We start from the raw sequence: 16,137 nt of genomic DNA, 5'->3' as shown, positions 1-16,137 counted from the left end.
TCAAAAGGCAAGTCCTGAATAATATTCTGGACTTTATAGGGGAGACCAGAAGACTGCAGCCATGAGGACCTCTGTATGGATACCACAGGAGCTATGGTCCTAGCTGCTGAATCTGCTGCATCCAGTCCAGCCTGCAGTGAAGTTCTTGCTATTAATCTGCCCTCGTTCACTAGGGAAGAGAACTGTCTAGCATTCTCAGGGAGCAGATCTTTGGCCCAAGGAACTGAAACAGCAGTGACAGAAGTTAAGGAGGGGCAGCAAGAGCTGCTATCCATCACACAGGCAATGAGAAGACTTCCTGACCTCCTCGACCTGAATGCCTAAGTCTGAAGCCATCCTCTTTAACAATTCCTGATAAGTCTTGTAGTTGGCCGAAGGGGGTGATGTTGCCTCCAAGGAAACCGCCTTGTCCGGAGAGAATGAGGATGAAGCCAAGTCTGGAAGTGGTTGAACTTCTTGTATAGGATGCTCTTCTGGCTCCTCAAGTGCCTCTTGTTGATGTTTGGCACCAGTCCCAGTACTGGACAGAACTGGGTTGGTTCGGTGCCAGGACTCACTCAACCTGGGCAAGGGCACTAAGTAGGCATGACCAGGGGAGGATCTAGAACAGGGGTGGGCAAACTTTTTGGCCCAAGGGCCACATCTAGGTATGGAAATTGTATGGCGGGCCATGAATGCTCACGAAATTGGGGATTGGGGTTCGGGGGGGTGATGGCTCCAGCTGGGGGTGCAGGCTCTGGGGTGGGGCTGGGGATGAGGGGTTGGAGGTGCAGGAGGGTGCTCAGGGCTCGGAAGAAGGGGTTTGTAGGATGGGAGGGGGATCAGGGCTGGGGCAGGGGGTTGGGGCGCAGAAGGGGGTCAGGGGTGCAGGCTCCAGGCAGCGCTTACCTCAAGGAGCTCCCGGAAGCAGCGGCATGTCCCCCCTCTGGCTCCTACGCGGAGGCTAGGTGGCTCTGCACCCTGCCCGTGGTTCCCGGCCAATAGGAGCTGCGGGGGTGGTGCTTGGGGTGGGGGCAGCGTGCGGAGCCCCTTGGCTGCCTCTGCGTGTAGGACCCAGAGGGGGGACATACTGCTGCTTCTGGGAGCCACGCAGAGCCATGGCAGGAGCGGGGCAAGACCCGACCCCTCTCCCTGGCTGGAGCCCCAGCAGGAGCTCGAGGGCTGGATTAAAACATCTGTAGGGCCGGATGCGGCCCCCCGGGCCATAGTTTGCCCACCCAGATCTAGAAACTAGGGAAAAACCCTAGGGTTCCAAAAGGCCTCTGATAAAGGACGGCACCCCAGTGACCTCCTGGCCACATTACCGTAATAGTTCCTGTTGTGGGGTCACGAGGGTATTCAGAGAAGAAGGATCTATGTGGGGACCTGCAGGGCCTGCTCCAAGGCTGAGAGATATATAATCCCACCTCAGCATCTAATGGAGAAGACTTCCCTTCCACTGACCATGGAGGGGCTTCCCCTGGTTGGAGCCTCTCTGGAAGACTTTTGCTTCTTCCTAGGCACAGGCCAGGACTCCAACAATCTTGGTGGTGTGCTTCTGACTGAAGTAGCAGCACTCGGCACTGACAGGACAGCTCTGAGGGTGGTCTCAGCAGCACTCAATTAGCGGGAACTTCAGCTTAGCCTCCCTATCTTTTTGCATCCTTCTCTTGAATTCCCAGCATATTTGGCACCAGTCCTTCATGTGCGCTTTGCCCAGGCACTTAAGACAACTGCTGTGTAGGTTGCTCACAGGCATAGATTTTGAGCAGGAAGCACATGGCTTGAAGCCCGGTAACCGGGGCATGCCTCGGTGACAGCAACAGAACCTCAAAACAGGGAACAACAATAAAATCAAAACTCTCTTTTGTTTTTAAATGAGAAAAATTACTAAAACTGGCTAACTATAACAACTACTGACTACTACTGACTACAACTAGACTACATACACAAAGCTGAGAGAAACTGTTCCAACAATGAACGAGGGTTCTGTAACGGGGACACTCATCTCTTGAGCACCTCCTGCTGCTGCGTGTGGTGCTGCAGTCCTTTTCCTGATCCTGGTGCCCCCATAAGTTGTGGACCTCGTTTGGTGGGTGTTCAGTGCCTCGGCCCTCCAGCCGGGTCACAGCATCAAAATGAACCCCTTCTGGGGTAACCAAAGTCCAACAAAATTGTCTGTCTGCCCTCACCATGGTCTTCAGCCCCAGCTCTGGGCCCTTAAATTCAGTCCTTTGCTCATGCTTCTAAACAAGCTTGGTCTCCTTCTTGGGGTTTACACCACTTCACCTGTGGTTGGTGGGAGAACTTGGGCCCGCCCACTGCTCCGAGTTCCAACAGCAGCCATGTACCACTTACTGCAATCCTCGGCTGCTGTTTCCCTGGGCCTCTTCCCACCTGGCCCCTTTATCATCACCCCTTACCTTAGGGTTAAAGTCCTCAGGTTCTCTCTTGTCCCAGCTTAAGCAAATGCAGCCAGAACCAAACTCCGGTTATCCCTCAAGCTCCTTTGGTCAGAGAGGATTCCCTTCCTCGGCCCTCTGGTTCTGGCCAGGAACTGACTTGCTAAGGCCCTGAACTCCTTTTATCTGAGGCTGCTGGGCTTTGATTAGCTGCAGGGATCCCACTGCAAGCGCCAAAGAATACTTGAGGGCATCTGTTAGGTGCTTATAGTGTTGCCAAACCTCACTGCTAAGTCTCTGATAGGCTTCCCCGATGAGCAATAGACTCAAAAACTTCAGCTTAGTAGACTCAAATCACCCAGTCAGCTCAGCTGCCATTTCAAACTGATCATGCCAATCACTCCTATTGCACCGCACTATAAAGTGCCAGGTTAAATATGGGCTCTGGAATCCTACTTGGAGGTGACATATCGGAACCTTCCAAGGGGTACCCGTTCTTCTTCATCACTCATTTTCTTCCTTTCAAATGTCTAATGACAAACACACACAGGTAAAACATCTCTACAATTAAGAAAGCAGTTTATCTTTCATCTTATGGTCTGGACCACAGACGTCCACTTAGCTCAGTTGAGGGATAACCCTTGCAATCCCATCATTGCCACCAATTTGTACCAAACCCTCCCTGCTTCTCTGCACTGGACATAGGTGCTAGTAGATGTCCTAAGGTTACTTTCCTGCACCCATTTCTCTCTGGGTTGGGCACAGACCCCCTTTGCTTATGTGGATCCAGAAGCCACTGGCACAAAAACCCAATTGCACACAAAGGAGTTCTGAGACCATTTATATAAACAAATATTTTGCAAGGAAATGGGTACAGACCAATGGGCTTAACGGGGATGGGGATATAAGGGAATTCAACAGCAACAGTGAAACAGTAAAATAAACAATAGAACAATCTCTTCCCCCACCTCTGGGAACCTTTACTCCCCAGATGAGGCTTCTAATCCCACCAGTGGTGCATATAAAGCTGAGATGCACTAGCCTAGTGTAATACACTGCCCAGTGACTGCTCAATCTGGACCTCCAGCCTGATGGGGTACATTGCTCCTCAGTTACTCAGCTTTCACCTTCCATTAGGACACACAAGTCTAAGTCAAAAGTGCTCAGCACCGAGATAAATCCAGGAGTGTCCATCACATGTTCCATTCTCCGGGCTCATGTGCAACCAGGGAAACACAGTCTTTCTTCCTTTCCACCAAGGCACCCACATGCACAAATTCCTACCATGATAGCTCCTCCCAATTGTCCTGGAATCTTCTGGTTTCTTGCCCCTCTAGGACAGTGGTTGTCATCCTTTCCAGACTACAGTACCCCTTTCAAGAGTCTGAAGCTTGAGCCTCACTGCCAGGGCTCAACCCCAAGCCCTGCCACCTGGGGCTGAAGCATGTAACTTAGCTTCATGGGGCCCCTCTGGCATGCGGCCCCAGGCAATTACCCTGCTTGCCATCCCCTAATGCCGACCCTGGACTTTCAACCCCCCTAAACCCATCCCATGCCCCCAGGTTTAGAAACACTGATCTAGATGAGCTGATGTACCCCCTGGAAGACCTCTGCATGCCCCTGGTGTACCCCTGGTTGAGAACCACTGCTCTAGGCCGTTAACCCTCCCAGTTGGATGCTTGCACTTAGGTGCCATCTAGTGGTTTATTACAGATGATTCAGGTCAGAGATTCCACTGAAGTTCAGTGGAATAGTTCTAGGTTTTTTACCCATCATTCATACCAAGTGAAGCATGCACAGAAAAGGATTTTATACAGCAGTGTATTGGAAGGCAGGCCAAAGCTGCTTAGGAGGATTTGAATATAGGCAATGTAAAAATAAATAAATCATTTTTAGTGTCAAAGTGAAAACACAGGTTCATTTTTCAGTGCCAAAGCAAAGCACTTTTTCTCCAGCTTCTTCCTCTTCTCATCCCAAAGCATCTTTACAGACATGGGGAGCAGTACAACATTGCCATTCATTCCTCTCCATGACTTGTTCCTCCAAGCCCAGCAGGGGATTGGTCCTGCTTTGAGCAGGGGGTTGGACTAGATGACCTCCTGAGGTCCCTTCCAACCCTGATATTCTATAATTCTATACCATGTCCTGCCATCTAGTCAGTGGCCAGCAGATCTTGGTTACATTTGCATTATTTTCTTTGGCCTCCTATCACCTGTTTGTCTTCTACAGTGTGCACTGTAATCTTTTCGAGTGCAGCCAATCCCATAATGTGACTTTACATCCTACTTTTCTTCTAACTTCTTCATGTGTCTTAGAATCATTCTACTGTACACCTGCCATCTTCCGACGAACTCTCATCTCTACTGCTTCCAGCCTTCTGATGTCTGTTTCATTTAATGCAGCTGCTATGACATTAAATACTTGGAGAATTCCATTTTTGTATTCATGTTAACTGTACGCCCTCTTTCTTTCTCTTCATGTCTAAACTCAAATTTAGTCTCATCGGAACAAAGTGTCTCTCTCCAATTCGAAAAGACTTGGAAGCAAGTCTGAGTTTTGTTTGAAGTAATGGCAGTCAGATTTGTTCTACCCAAACTGAGACAGAGTAACTTTGCAGTGATTTCTGACGTCCAATAAAATTTTATCTTCAACTGTGTCAGTTTAGTTTCTTTGTGTAAAAACAAGTGGAACACTAAGTGTGGGAACTAAGCTACTGGAACACACATAAACTTCATACTTTCATTGTTAGTCAGACCTCCCATCATGCCATGTGCTGGCTAAGGCCTCTTTTTGACATAATGCCAAAAACCATGTTAACAATGTAAAGGTAATTTTTTTCAGCCAACTTAGTATTTCTCAGGCTTCCACTCACACCTGCTCATACTGATCACCAAATGTATGAAGCTTAAAATATAAGCATCATGTCAATATGTAACAGAAATAAAACAATTCCATAAAAAAATCTAGATACTGCTTTAAAATCTCCTTCTCCATTATGATACTTAGCTCTTATAACATTTTTCATTCACATCTGTAGACCTCAAAACTATACATTGGAATTTTAAAAGTTTAATGAGTACTACTGAAATAGATTAACACATAATACAAAAAGGTAAAAAACTACATGTGGAGAAGGGAGAGCAGGGGCTTGGGCACTTGGGAGAAAGAAGTTCAGAATTCCAGATGCAGGATTTAAAGTGTTCTCAGAACCTTTATTAACAAATTATTTAAACAAAGAAAAAGAAACATAGTCCCCTCTAATAAAGTAAAACATCAAAATCAAGCTTGTTCAGATACAGTTCCAGATGACTTTTGACACTCAGCATGACCTAGAGTTGCTGAGCCCTCTCCAGGTGTCTCTTCTTCCTGACCCTCTGAGCTTCAGTGAATTTTTCATGGAAGTTGAAGGCTACATCTACACTACAGCTGGGATCCATGCTCTGAGATCGAGCTACCAACGGTCGATTAAGCGGGTCTGGTGAAGACCCACCAAATCGACAGCAGATCGCTCTCCAGTCGACCCCTGTACTCTACCCCTAATGAGAAGAGTCAGATAAGTCAAAGGGAGAGTTTCTCCCATCGACCCCCCGCGGTGTAGACCCCACAGTAACTCGACCTAAGGTACGTTGACTACGTTATTCACGTAGCTGGAGTTGCATAGCGTAGGTCGACTTACTGCAGTAGTGTAAACAAAGCCTATGAGGTTTCAAGACACAAGGCGACTCCCAGAATTCCCTCTCTTAAAGTGACCATGCACATTATTTTCCCTATGCAAAAACAGAACACCAAAAGAAAAAAAAATCCACCTTTGATGTGAAGGCCTACATCAATGGGTGGACTCTTGCTGTGTCATCCCCAGTCAGGTCTGGCTTTTGAGACCCATCACTCTCGAGCCGTGGCTGCCTAAAATTTTGCAGTTCTTCTTATTAGGTAGAAGAAGAAGTTCTTCCTTGTAGAAGCGTTCTGATACCCTAGGGCAGTGGTTCCCAAACTTGTTCCACCGCCTGTGCAGGGAAAGCCCCTGGCGGGCCGGGCCAGTTTGTTTACCTGCCGTGTACACAGGTTCGGCTGATCGCGGCTCCCACTGGCTGCGGTTCGCTGCTCCAGGCCAATGGGAGCTGCTGGAAGTGGCACGGGCCGAGGGATGTACTGGCTGCAGTGGATAATCAGAGGGATGTACTGAAGGCAGTGGATAATCAGACCCAAAATTTGAAATTCTCTTTGCATGCTTCTGAGAGTCTGCTGTTAGCCTGAATGGCCTCTTGGTCGCTGGGACAACTTACATGAAAGTGTTTGCAGAATTGTTCCCACTGTGGTTCAGATAATTTGCTTTTGTAATATTTGCCTACCAATAACGTATTTTGACTAGGGTGACCAGATGTCCCAATTTTATAGGGACAGACCTGATATTCAGGGTTTTGCCTTATATAGGTGTCTATTATCCCCCACCCCTGTCCCAATTTTTCACACTTGCTATCTGATCATCCTAATTTTCACTGTGCAAAAAACCTTTGTCTCGTATTCTGCTAGCTACAGCCTCCTTTTATATATTTGGCATAAGCTTGCTGCAGAAGGCTTTTTTAAGTCAATGGGTTATTCACATGAACAAATTTTTTCATGCTTGCAGAATAAGAACCTGTATTACCATGTGAGGCATCATTATTTAAAATTACCATATTAGACAAATGTCTCCTCTTCCATAGTAGGCCCAATTTATGACTCAAAAGACAAATATTGGAGAAAGTGTAGCAACATGAATTGTTATTATTTCATTTTCTTTAACCTGAACACAAGGATAACCAATTTGGGGGGCAAAGAGTGTAATTTATTTTTAAACAGCATATGATACACCTCCACCTCGATATAACGCTGTCCTCGGGAGCCAAAAAATCTTACTGCGTTATAGGTGAAACTGCATTATATCGAACTTGCTTTGATCCACCGGAGTGCGCAGCCCCGCCCCCGCCCCCCGGAGCACTGCTTTACTGCCTTATATCCGAATTCTTGTTATATTGGGTCGCGTTATATCGGGGTAGAGGTGTAGTTAAATAAAAATAAGGAAAAATGAACTTGCGATAGCATTACTTTTAAAATTAGGAGAGAGAGAGAGAGAGAGAGAGAGAGAGAGAGAGATTTAGACATGATTGGTGAGAAAAACCAGCACCAGAAGTTTCACACAAGACATATTCTTCGAGGAAGGATCTCAAGGAGGCTGCTTGGTAGAAAGAGAATAAGAGGCAAGCATAAAGTCTGGCCTTAAAGATGCCATGAAGCAGTATTTATTTTGTGCCAAATTCTGCCCTAACTTTTACCCTGTGTAACCTCACTGAAGTCAATGGAGTTATATGGGATGTAAGTGAGGGCAAAATGTTGGTTTTGTAAAAACAATACAGAGATAGAATGGCTGCAAATGCAGTTCAGTATTATGCACATGTATTTAGTGCTGATTCAGTAGTTTTGTGAACAGAAATAAATCAAACAGAGGGACATATACTACACTGATCTACACATGTAGTTTCTGTTGCCATCACTGAAGGTTTAGTATATAGATACACCTCTACCCCACTATAACGCGACCCGATATAACAGAGGTTCGCGTATAGCGTGGTAACAGCGGCACTCCAGCGGCGCTTTAAAGGGTCCGGGGCTCCAGCTGCTGCGGGGAGCCCTGAGCCCTTTAAATCACCGCTGGAGCCCTGCTGCCCCTACCCCGGGGCTGCGGCAGCGGGGCTCCACCAGCAATTTAAAGGGCCCGGGCTCCCCGCAGCGGCCGGAGCCTGGGGCTCTTTAAATCACCGCCAGAGCCCTGCCACCCCTACCCCGGAGCTGTGGCAGCGGGGCTTGCCGACGATTTAAAGGGCCTGGGGCTCCCCGCAGTGGCTGGAGCCTGGAGCTCTTTAAATCACCACCGGAGCCCTGCCGCCCCATCCCAATATAACGGGGTTTCAGCTATAACGCGGTAGGGATTTTTGGCTCCCCACGACCGCTTTATAGTGGGGTAGAGGTGTACCATGTGATCTGCGTGTCCAAACATAAAAACATCTTTGTGATCTTTTAACATACTTTATATATAAACAGAAATATGCAGTACAAATTACATATGCAGTCATATCACTATCTAAATTCTTTGTTTTTCATAGTTTTGATCATATGGGATATGATCCTTCAAGTTATCGTAGTTACTGCAGTTTGCTGAGCACCCTCGGTTACCATCAATTTCAGTAATTGTTGAGGCAACTCAGCACCTCAGAAACTGTGCATGTAAGTAAAGCTACTCATATGTTTAAGTGTTTACAGATCAGCCCCTAACCAATTAAAGGAATTCATAATAGATGAGCCTTTAAATGAGAGCTAAGATTGAGCTGATGCAGACACTGTAATTAATTAAACTCCCACAAGGGAACGGTAGGTGAAGTGCAATGATAGGAAAACTGAAAATGTGTTATGCAACTGCTATGCTACAATATTCCAAATAAAGCAACATTTTAAGCAAAAAAGCTAGCTGACAGATTGTATCACAGTGATTTATTACAGCTACAAATGACCTTGGACTGAGAAAAGATTGAACAAAGGTTATGTAGAAGCAATCTGTTGTGGAAAGTCTGCTTTCCTTAATCCAGTCTGGAGGTTCTTATTCATTTTCTCTAATTTTGTATCTTTTCTATCTGCATAAAGATCTTTCATAAATTAAGATAATAAGAACCTTTTAAACACACAGACCACAGAACAACCATAAGATGGTAAACGCTTTTAATCATTATTAAGGCTAAGATTTTGTCATGGTTATTTTTAATACTGTAAAAGTCAGGGACAGGTCACAGGCAATAAACAAAATTTCACAGAAGCCTGTGACCTGTCCCTGACTTTTACTAAAAATAACGTGACAAAATAGGGCTGAGACCGAGCCCTGTTGCGGGTCAGTATGAGGGGGTCCAGAACCCGCCATCACTGTGGCTGACAGCTCCGGGGTCCCCCACTACCTGTAGTGGCTTGAAGCTCCAGGGTCCCCTAGCTGCCCATAGCAGCTCGGAGCTGCATGGGCCCCTGCCCCTTGTGGTGGCTAGGAGCTCTGGGGCCGGAGGCTGTAAGCTCCGGGGTCCCCCCACTGGCCACGGTGGCTGAGAGCTCGGGGGGGGGGCTCTTTGAAACTGAATCCTGGTACAAATCTCCTGAATCATCCAGTACATCTCCCCTCAAATAAGGTTTCATCATCCAGTACATCTCCCCTCAAATAAGGTTTCAGTACTGAAATTTGTGAACATTTTTTCTTAATCTTATATTCTCAAGTGTCCACAGAAGTTTAGTCTCTGACTCAGGACAGCACTAAAGCATGTGTTTAGCTTTAAGCACATTTAAAGTCAAGTGACGCTTTCCTGAAATAGGGCCTTATTGTGTAAATACATATAATTGGTTTTCCAGATTTTTTTTACTTATATTTCAGAACCTCCCTCCCTACTTGATAATTCAGTTTTATGAACATTTTTTCCTAATTTGATGTCTTTTAGGTGGAAGGGGGTTTTGAGGAGTTGGGTATCTCCTGGGCACATGGCACTATGCTGCTTTATGAAACAGCAGACATTTTTCTGACCTGGTGTCTGGTCTGAATGAGGAATTCAGGGAACTAATTGTACTATAAGGGCCTGATATGGATGTTTGACAGATAGTAATAGGTCAACAGACAATACAACTTTTATCATGGCTTCGCAATGAAACAGGTCTTTGGCCTGAAGACCATGAGACTTTACTTACTTTGGACAAAGCTAAATGGTTAGTGAAGTTGTCATTTGCTAGTGTTGATGAACTGAGGCTCTCTTGTTGATTTGATAATGTGACATTGTCAGAGAGAGATATTTTAATATCATCACATTTAGTACTGCAATGAACAACTTTAAAAATGCTTTCACTTTTTCTTGAGATATTTTTCAGTGCATCTTCAGTTGAATTTCTGGACTGAAGTGATTCCATGCTTATGGTCCTCTGAAGTTTAGTAAAACTGCTAACTGGAGATCTCACAGTAAAGCAACTCTGAGGTTTGTTCTTAAGCTTGGCCTGAGAAGGTTTGGCGCTATGGGGACTTTCTTCCATCTGACTTCTATATCCAAATCTTGGTCCACTACCATGGTAATTTTTTTCAACTTCCTTCAGTAGACTGAAAAAAAGTCAAGATTTTCCAAGAAGTAATTGTATCTGTATGAATTACTCTATGGATTGGAAATTAAATAGAAACTTGCCACTGGATTTCAAAGGTGTGAGGGTGAGCAGGACCAAGAAAACTAACCCTTAAATCTAATGATCTCTTCAAAACTCCTATTGCTTCTTGTTTGACTTGAAAGCCAGATTGACTATGTAGTAGTTGTCCTGAAAGATGTGTAAAACAAACATAATATATTTTAAAATATTATTCAGTTTCTTCATTATACAGAAAATATATAAACCCTAGGCTCCCTGTCCCGATTTTTCACATTTGCTGTCTGGTCACCCTATAAGATTTCCATGTGGTTAACCTGAAATTGTTAAGTTAGTTTAATGTACTTCTTTACTAGTTCTCTCTCTTGTTTATACCCTGCAGTTACCTTTTGCTTTACTCTATCTGTATTCTTTTGTAAGTCATCTGATAGCAGACATCCCAGGGTATCCCATGACTTCTGGACATAATAGAATCCTTTCGGCATCAGTCCTGTTTCAAGATACAGTTCTCCAATGCTGTTCTGCATTCTGAAAAGCATTTCTGTTGCTATAGATTTTTCCAGTTCATGCTGCAATCAGTCCAAAGGATACACATCCGCATCCACATTCACACCTGGTACACTCTTTTTAGAATAGCTGCGTTTCACAGAAAAGGAAGTAACACATTCTAAGCTTTAAAATGTTTTTTCAAACATTTATATTTAACAAAACAAAGTGAAAACATTCTTCTGGCTGCAATAAAAAAAACCCTATACTCTGGGCTAGTTTGTGGTGGCAAGCATAGCAGGAGGCATTATGACTCAGAGAAACACTTTTGAGTCATAGTTGCTCCCGTTTCCTCCTTGCTCCTTCAGATAGTAATTTACTGCTGGCTTATACTACCACCAGTAAATTCAGCCCTTCCCTCCCATGATCCATGCTGGCTCAAATAGTCTAGTCCAGGGGTCGGCAACGTTCAGCACGCGGCTCGCCAGGGTAAGCACCCTGGCGGGCCGGGCCAGTTTTATTTACCTGCTGACGCGGCAGGTTCGGCCAATCGCGGCCCCCACTGGCCGCGGTTCGCCGTCCCAGGCCAATGGGGGCGGCGAGAAGCGGCACGGGCGAGCGATGTGCTGGCCACAGGTTCTCGCCGACCCCATTGGCCCGGGACAGTGAACTGCGGCCAGTGGGGGCCGCGATCGGCCGAACCTGCCACGTCAGCAGGTAAATAAAACTGGCCCGGCCCGCCAGAGTGCTTACTCTGGCAAGCCGCGTGCCGAACGTTGCCGACCCCTGGTCTAGTCAGTGAGTGAGGGGTGGAACTAAGGCTTATCCATGCCCCACTCCTCCCTGTTCACTCCCTTCCCACCTGCTCCAGGAAGGGAGTAAACTGGCAAATAGCTGAAATGGTCCCACTGATTAGCACCTTCTGACTGACTGGTGCTACAAACAATTTACTTTACAAATGCTTTTGCCATCTGCCAACAAGAGGGTCAAAAGTGATAAATATTACAAGCAACGATGTAGATAAATCTCTGATAATTTTCATATGACTTTACATTGTGCCTCTTCATATAACCTTGTAGTGGGTCTACCCACGTGTGACCTCTGTTTTCATGAAACTTTGTATCAAGGCCTAATATAGAAACCTTGTACTGATGAGCCTTGGTATATGGAAACTTTATATCAAAGCCTCATGTAGAAACTTTGTGTTAAGCCTTGGTATAATGTTATAGCCCAGTGGTTCCCAAAGTGGGGTTCGCGAACCCCTGGGGGTTCGCAGAACGTTTCAGGGGGTTCGAAAGAAAAATTTCATTAATGGCGGCCAGAGGACTCTGCTGGGACCCAGTTGCAGGGCAGACAGCCCGAGCCCCAGGGAGAGCGGGGCCGGGTAGTTTGAGCCGGCAGCCCGAGCCCGAGCCCGAGCCCGAGCCCTCCCCTGTCAGCGGGGGAGCCGGCAGCCCAAGCCTCGTGGAGAGCGGGCAGTTTGAGCCGGCAGCCCGAGCCCCTCCCCTGTCAGCGGGGGGGGCCGGCAGCCCGAGCCTTGGGGAGAGCAGGCAGTTTGAGTCAGCAGCCCCAGCCCTCCCCTGTCAGCAGGGGAGCCGGCAGCCCCAGTCCCAGGGAGAGTGGGGCCGGGCAGTTTGATCCAGCAGCCCGAGCCCTCCCCTGTCAGCCAGGGAGCCAGCAGCCCGAGCCTTGGGGAGAGCGGGCAGTTTGAGTCGGCAGCCCCAGCCCTCCCCTGTCTGCGGGGGAGCCGGCAGCCCCAGCCCCAGGGAGAGCGGGGCCGGGCAATTGGGGCCAGCAGCCCGAGCCCTGCCCCCGTCAGCAGGGGAGCCGGCAGCCTGAACCCCAGGGCTCTGCGCGGGGCTGGCAGCCCGAGCCCCAGGGAGAGCGGGGCCGGGCAGTAGGGGCTGGCAGCCCGAGCCCCGCCCCCGTCAGCGGGGGAGCCGGCAGCCCGAACCCCAGCCCGAGCTCCAGGAATTTGCCAAATCTCATCTAAAGCCAGAACCACAGCCCTCCTTGTTACCACCAGCCACAACCTCACCCTAAACTAGAGGTGGGTGAAAAATACCAAGCATTTTTCACAGACAGTTTTGAATTTTTTTCACATTTTTCAAAATTCCCCAAGAAAAATTTACAAAAAGCTGAAACGGAAAAATGGTCCATTTTCAAAAACTGTTTTCATGAAACATTTTCTGATTTTTGAAAACCAAAAATGAATGTATTTTTATTCGAAACCATTTTTTTTTAAAACAAAAGCCAAAAAAAATTTTACGAAACATTTTTGGTTTCTGCTTTTTCTATGTTCGTTAAGCAAAGTTTCAATTAAAAATATTTTTCAGAGGTTCATAGATTCCGGGCCCGGCAGTTCGGGCATCCATCACACTGAGGAAATTTAAACTTAAATCCCTGAAAATATTCATTTTTAGGAGGGGGTTCACGAGATTTCACAATTTAGTGAAAGGGGTTCGCGGGCTGTTAAAGTTTGGGAACCACTGTTATAGCCCCTAAGGATAGTTAAAGTAGAAGAAAAATGTCTTTTTGCTAGGAGAAGAATAAGATCTCCCTCCCAACTCCCTTAATTAATTGCCCTGTTGAATAGGGTGACCAGATCACTGACAGGAAATATCGGGACGCGGGGGGGAGCAAAACAAACAAACAAACAAAAGCCGTTTTGCAGGTGCCGGGGGAATTAGCAGGCCCTGGCCGTGCCGCGGCCCCGCCCCTCCTCAGGGCCCCGGGCACATGCGGCATGTCCCACCACCCCACGGGGAAGGAGCCGCTGGAGCTAGAGGCGCGGGGCTCTGGACCCCGGTAGCGGTGGGGGAGAGCGGCTCAGGGCCGCGCGAGTGGCCATGTAAAGTTTATCGGCTGGGGGGGGACCCCGGCCGGCTCCTCGCCCTGCCCTGTAGGGGGGTAGCATCCCCGCCCCGCGCCAGCATGTTTCGCCGGCCGCCGCAGGCCAGGTAAGGAGCCGAGTCCCCCCTCGTCCTGATTCCTCAGCTGAGCGGCATTCCTCCTCCCTCCAGGCTTGCAGCTGGAATGCCGGCACAAGCCTGGAGGGAGGGGGTGGTGGCCGGCTTCCAGTTCCTGGAGCTGGTGAGTAGGGGCACCGGGCGGGCAAGGGGGGCTGGCAAGGGGGCTGCTCCCCCAGGAGGGCGACGGGGGGGCTCAGCTGAGGAGCCAGGACAAGGGGGGAGGGGTGGATGCTACCCCCCTACAGGGGCGAGGAGCCGGCCGGGGTCCACCCTGAGCCGATAAACTTTACATGGCCACTCGTGCGGCCCCAAACTGCTCTCCCCTGCTGGGGTCCAGAGACCCCCGTCGCCCTCCTGGGGGAGCAGCCCCCTTGCCAGCCCCCCTGCCCGCCTGGTGCCCCTACTCACCAGCTCCAGGAACTGGAAGCCAGCCACCACCCTCTCCCTCCAGGCTTGCCGCCATTACAGCAACGAGCCTGGGAGGGAGGAGGAATGCCACGTGCTTGGGTAAGAGGCGGGGCCAGGGCGGGGATTTGGGGAGGGAGCCAATGGGGGGAGGAGGGGGCGGAGTCGGGGGTGGAGGGGGCGAAAGCCCTCCAGGGAGGGCAAAATTGCTTGTTTGTCCAGTGTCCCGACCGCACATCGGTCGGGACGTGGGACAAACAAGCAAATATCGGGACAGTCCCGATAAAATCGGGACGTCTGGTCACCCTACTGTTGAATGAATGAGGTGTGAATGAGCAAGGCATGGAAGGCAGCACCTCCAGACAGCTGCAACAGTTGGAGAGGGGCTGGGAGCCAGACCCAAGGACAATACAACGTGTCAAGTGGACTGACTAGAGAAGATCAAACATATTGATGGCCTCGGGGGTTAGAAGCAAGCACCTTCTTTTGAAAACACCCTCTTTGAACAGCATTGGGACAACACCCAGAGGAAGCAGCACAAAGGACCAACGGACACAGACACAGATTTTGAATCTGGTACAGATTTGCATGAGAGGGAAGCTGCTATAAATGTGAGGTGTCTTGCAGAGGACCCCGGGTCTCGTCTTGGCAACATGGGAGCATCGATCCGGATCGGCACAAGCCCGGCTCCAACCCCTCCCCCATCTAACTCACCTGGCCAGTGAAGTTAAGGGGAGCAACTAATTGGTAACAACAACAAGACGGAGTGTGCTTGTGTGTGTGTGTGTGTGTGTGTGTATGTGAGTGCATGAGTGTAATATATCTGAGGGGTAGCCATGTTAGTCTGGATCTGTAAAAAGCAACAGAGAGTCCTGTGGCACCTTTAAGACTAACAGATGTATTGGAGCATAAGCTTTCGTGGGTGAATACGTCTGACGAAGCGGGTATTCACCTATGAAAGCTTATGCTCCAATACATCTGTTAGTCTTAAAAGTGCCACAGGACTCTCTGTGTGTAATATATATATCACATGCATATGATACAGTGTTAATTAATACATGTATTACTAATAAATGTGGCGTTTTGCCTTATTCCCCCTGAAAAGATTCTGTGCAGTACTTTAAGTACAACAAAGATAAAGAGACATGCTTGTCTAGTAAAAGGGACGTTTTCTTGATAGGATAAGAAGGAAGGCAGAAATAGAAAGAATATACCAAACTAAAGGTAAGAATTATAAAAACAACTCTTACAGATGAGCAGATTTTTCTTTAAAACTCAGGGCACCACAGAAGTACATATAAGAGCAACAGTGAAGCCATACCATTTTTCACTCCATTTATCAGGATTTCAAGGGTGAAGCAATAATACATATTGTACAATGTGTGCTCAATTATATGATTAAAAGTTACAACAACAAAAATCATTACTGACCAGTTTTTGCTAAGACTTGTGGCATTGGTTGTATAATATACACTGTAATTTCTTTCATACATTTATTATTCCCTTTGCTTAAAGTGACAAGTACTGATGAAAGCCTTAGTGTTCAACTGCATGGCCTTGCTCGTGCTGGCTACAGGCAGCAAACCATTTGCCATCACCCTGGAACAGAGTTGTAGGTTTAGAACAAACAGTTTTCCCTCTCACCATTAAACATTGGTAAAGGATATAGGATTTGCAGTAAAAATCATTTAAAATACAAGCTAATA

At 47.7% G+C, this 16,137-nt stretch overlaps 1 pseudogene; it reads right to left on the bottom strand.

The window, feature by feature from the left end:
• Positions 1-267: 267 nt before the first annotated feature.
• The window catches only part of LOC112105818, a 31,705-nt pseudogene continuing 15,835 nt past the window's right edge, over positions 268-16,137 (bottom strand).

This window comes from Terrapene carolina, unplaced genomic scaffold (genome assembly GCF_002925995.2).
Source record: "Terrapene carolina triunguis isolate 2854851 unplaced genomic scaffold, T_m_triunguis-2.0 Scaffold247, whole genome shotgun sequence".
Classification (NCBI taxonomy): Eukaryota; Metazoa; Chordata; order Testudines; family Emydidae; genus Terrapene; species Terrapene triunguis.
This window is presented reverse-complemented; position numbering and strand designations above follow the sequence as displayed.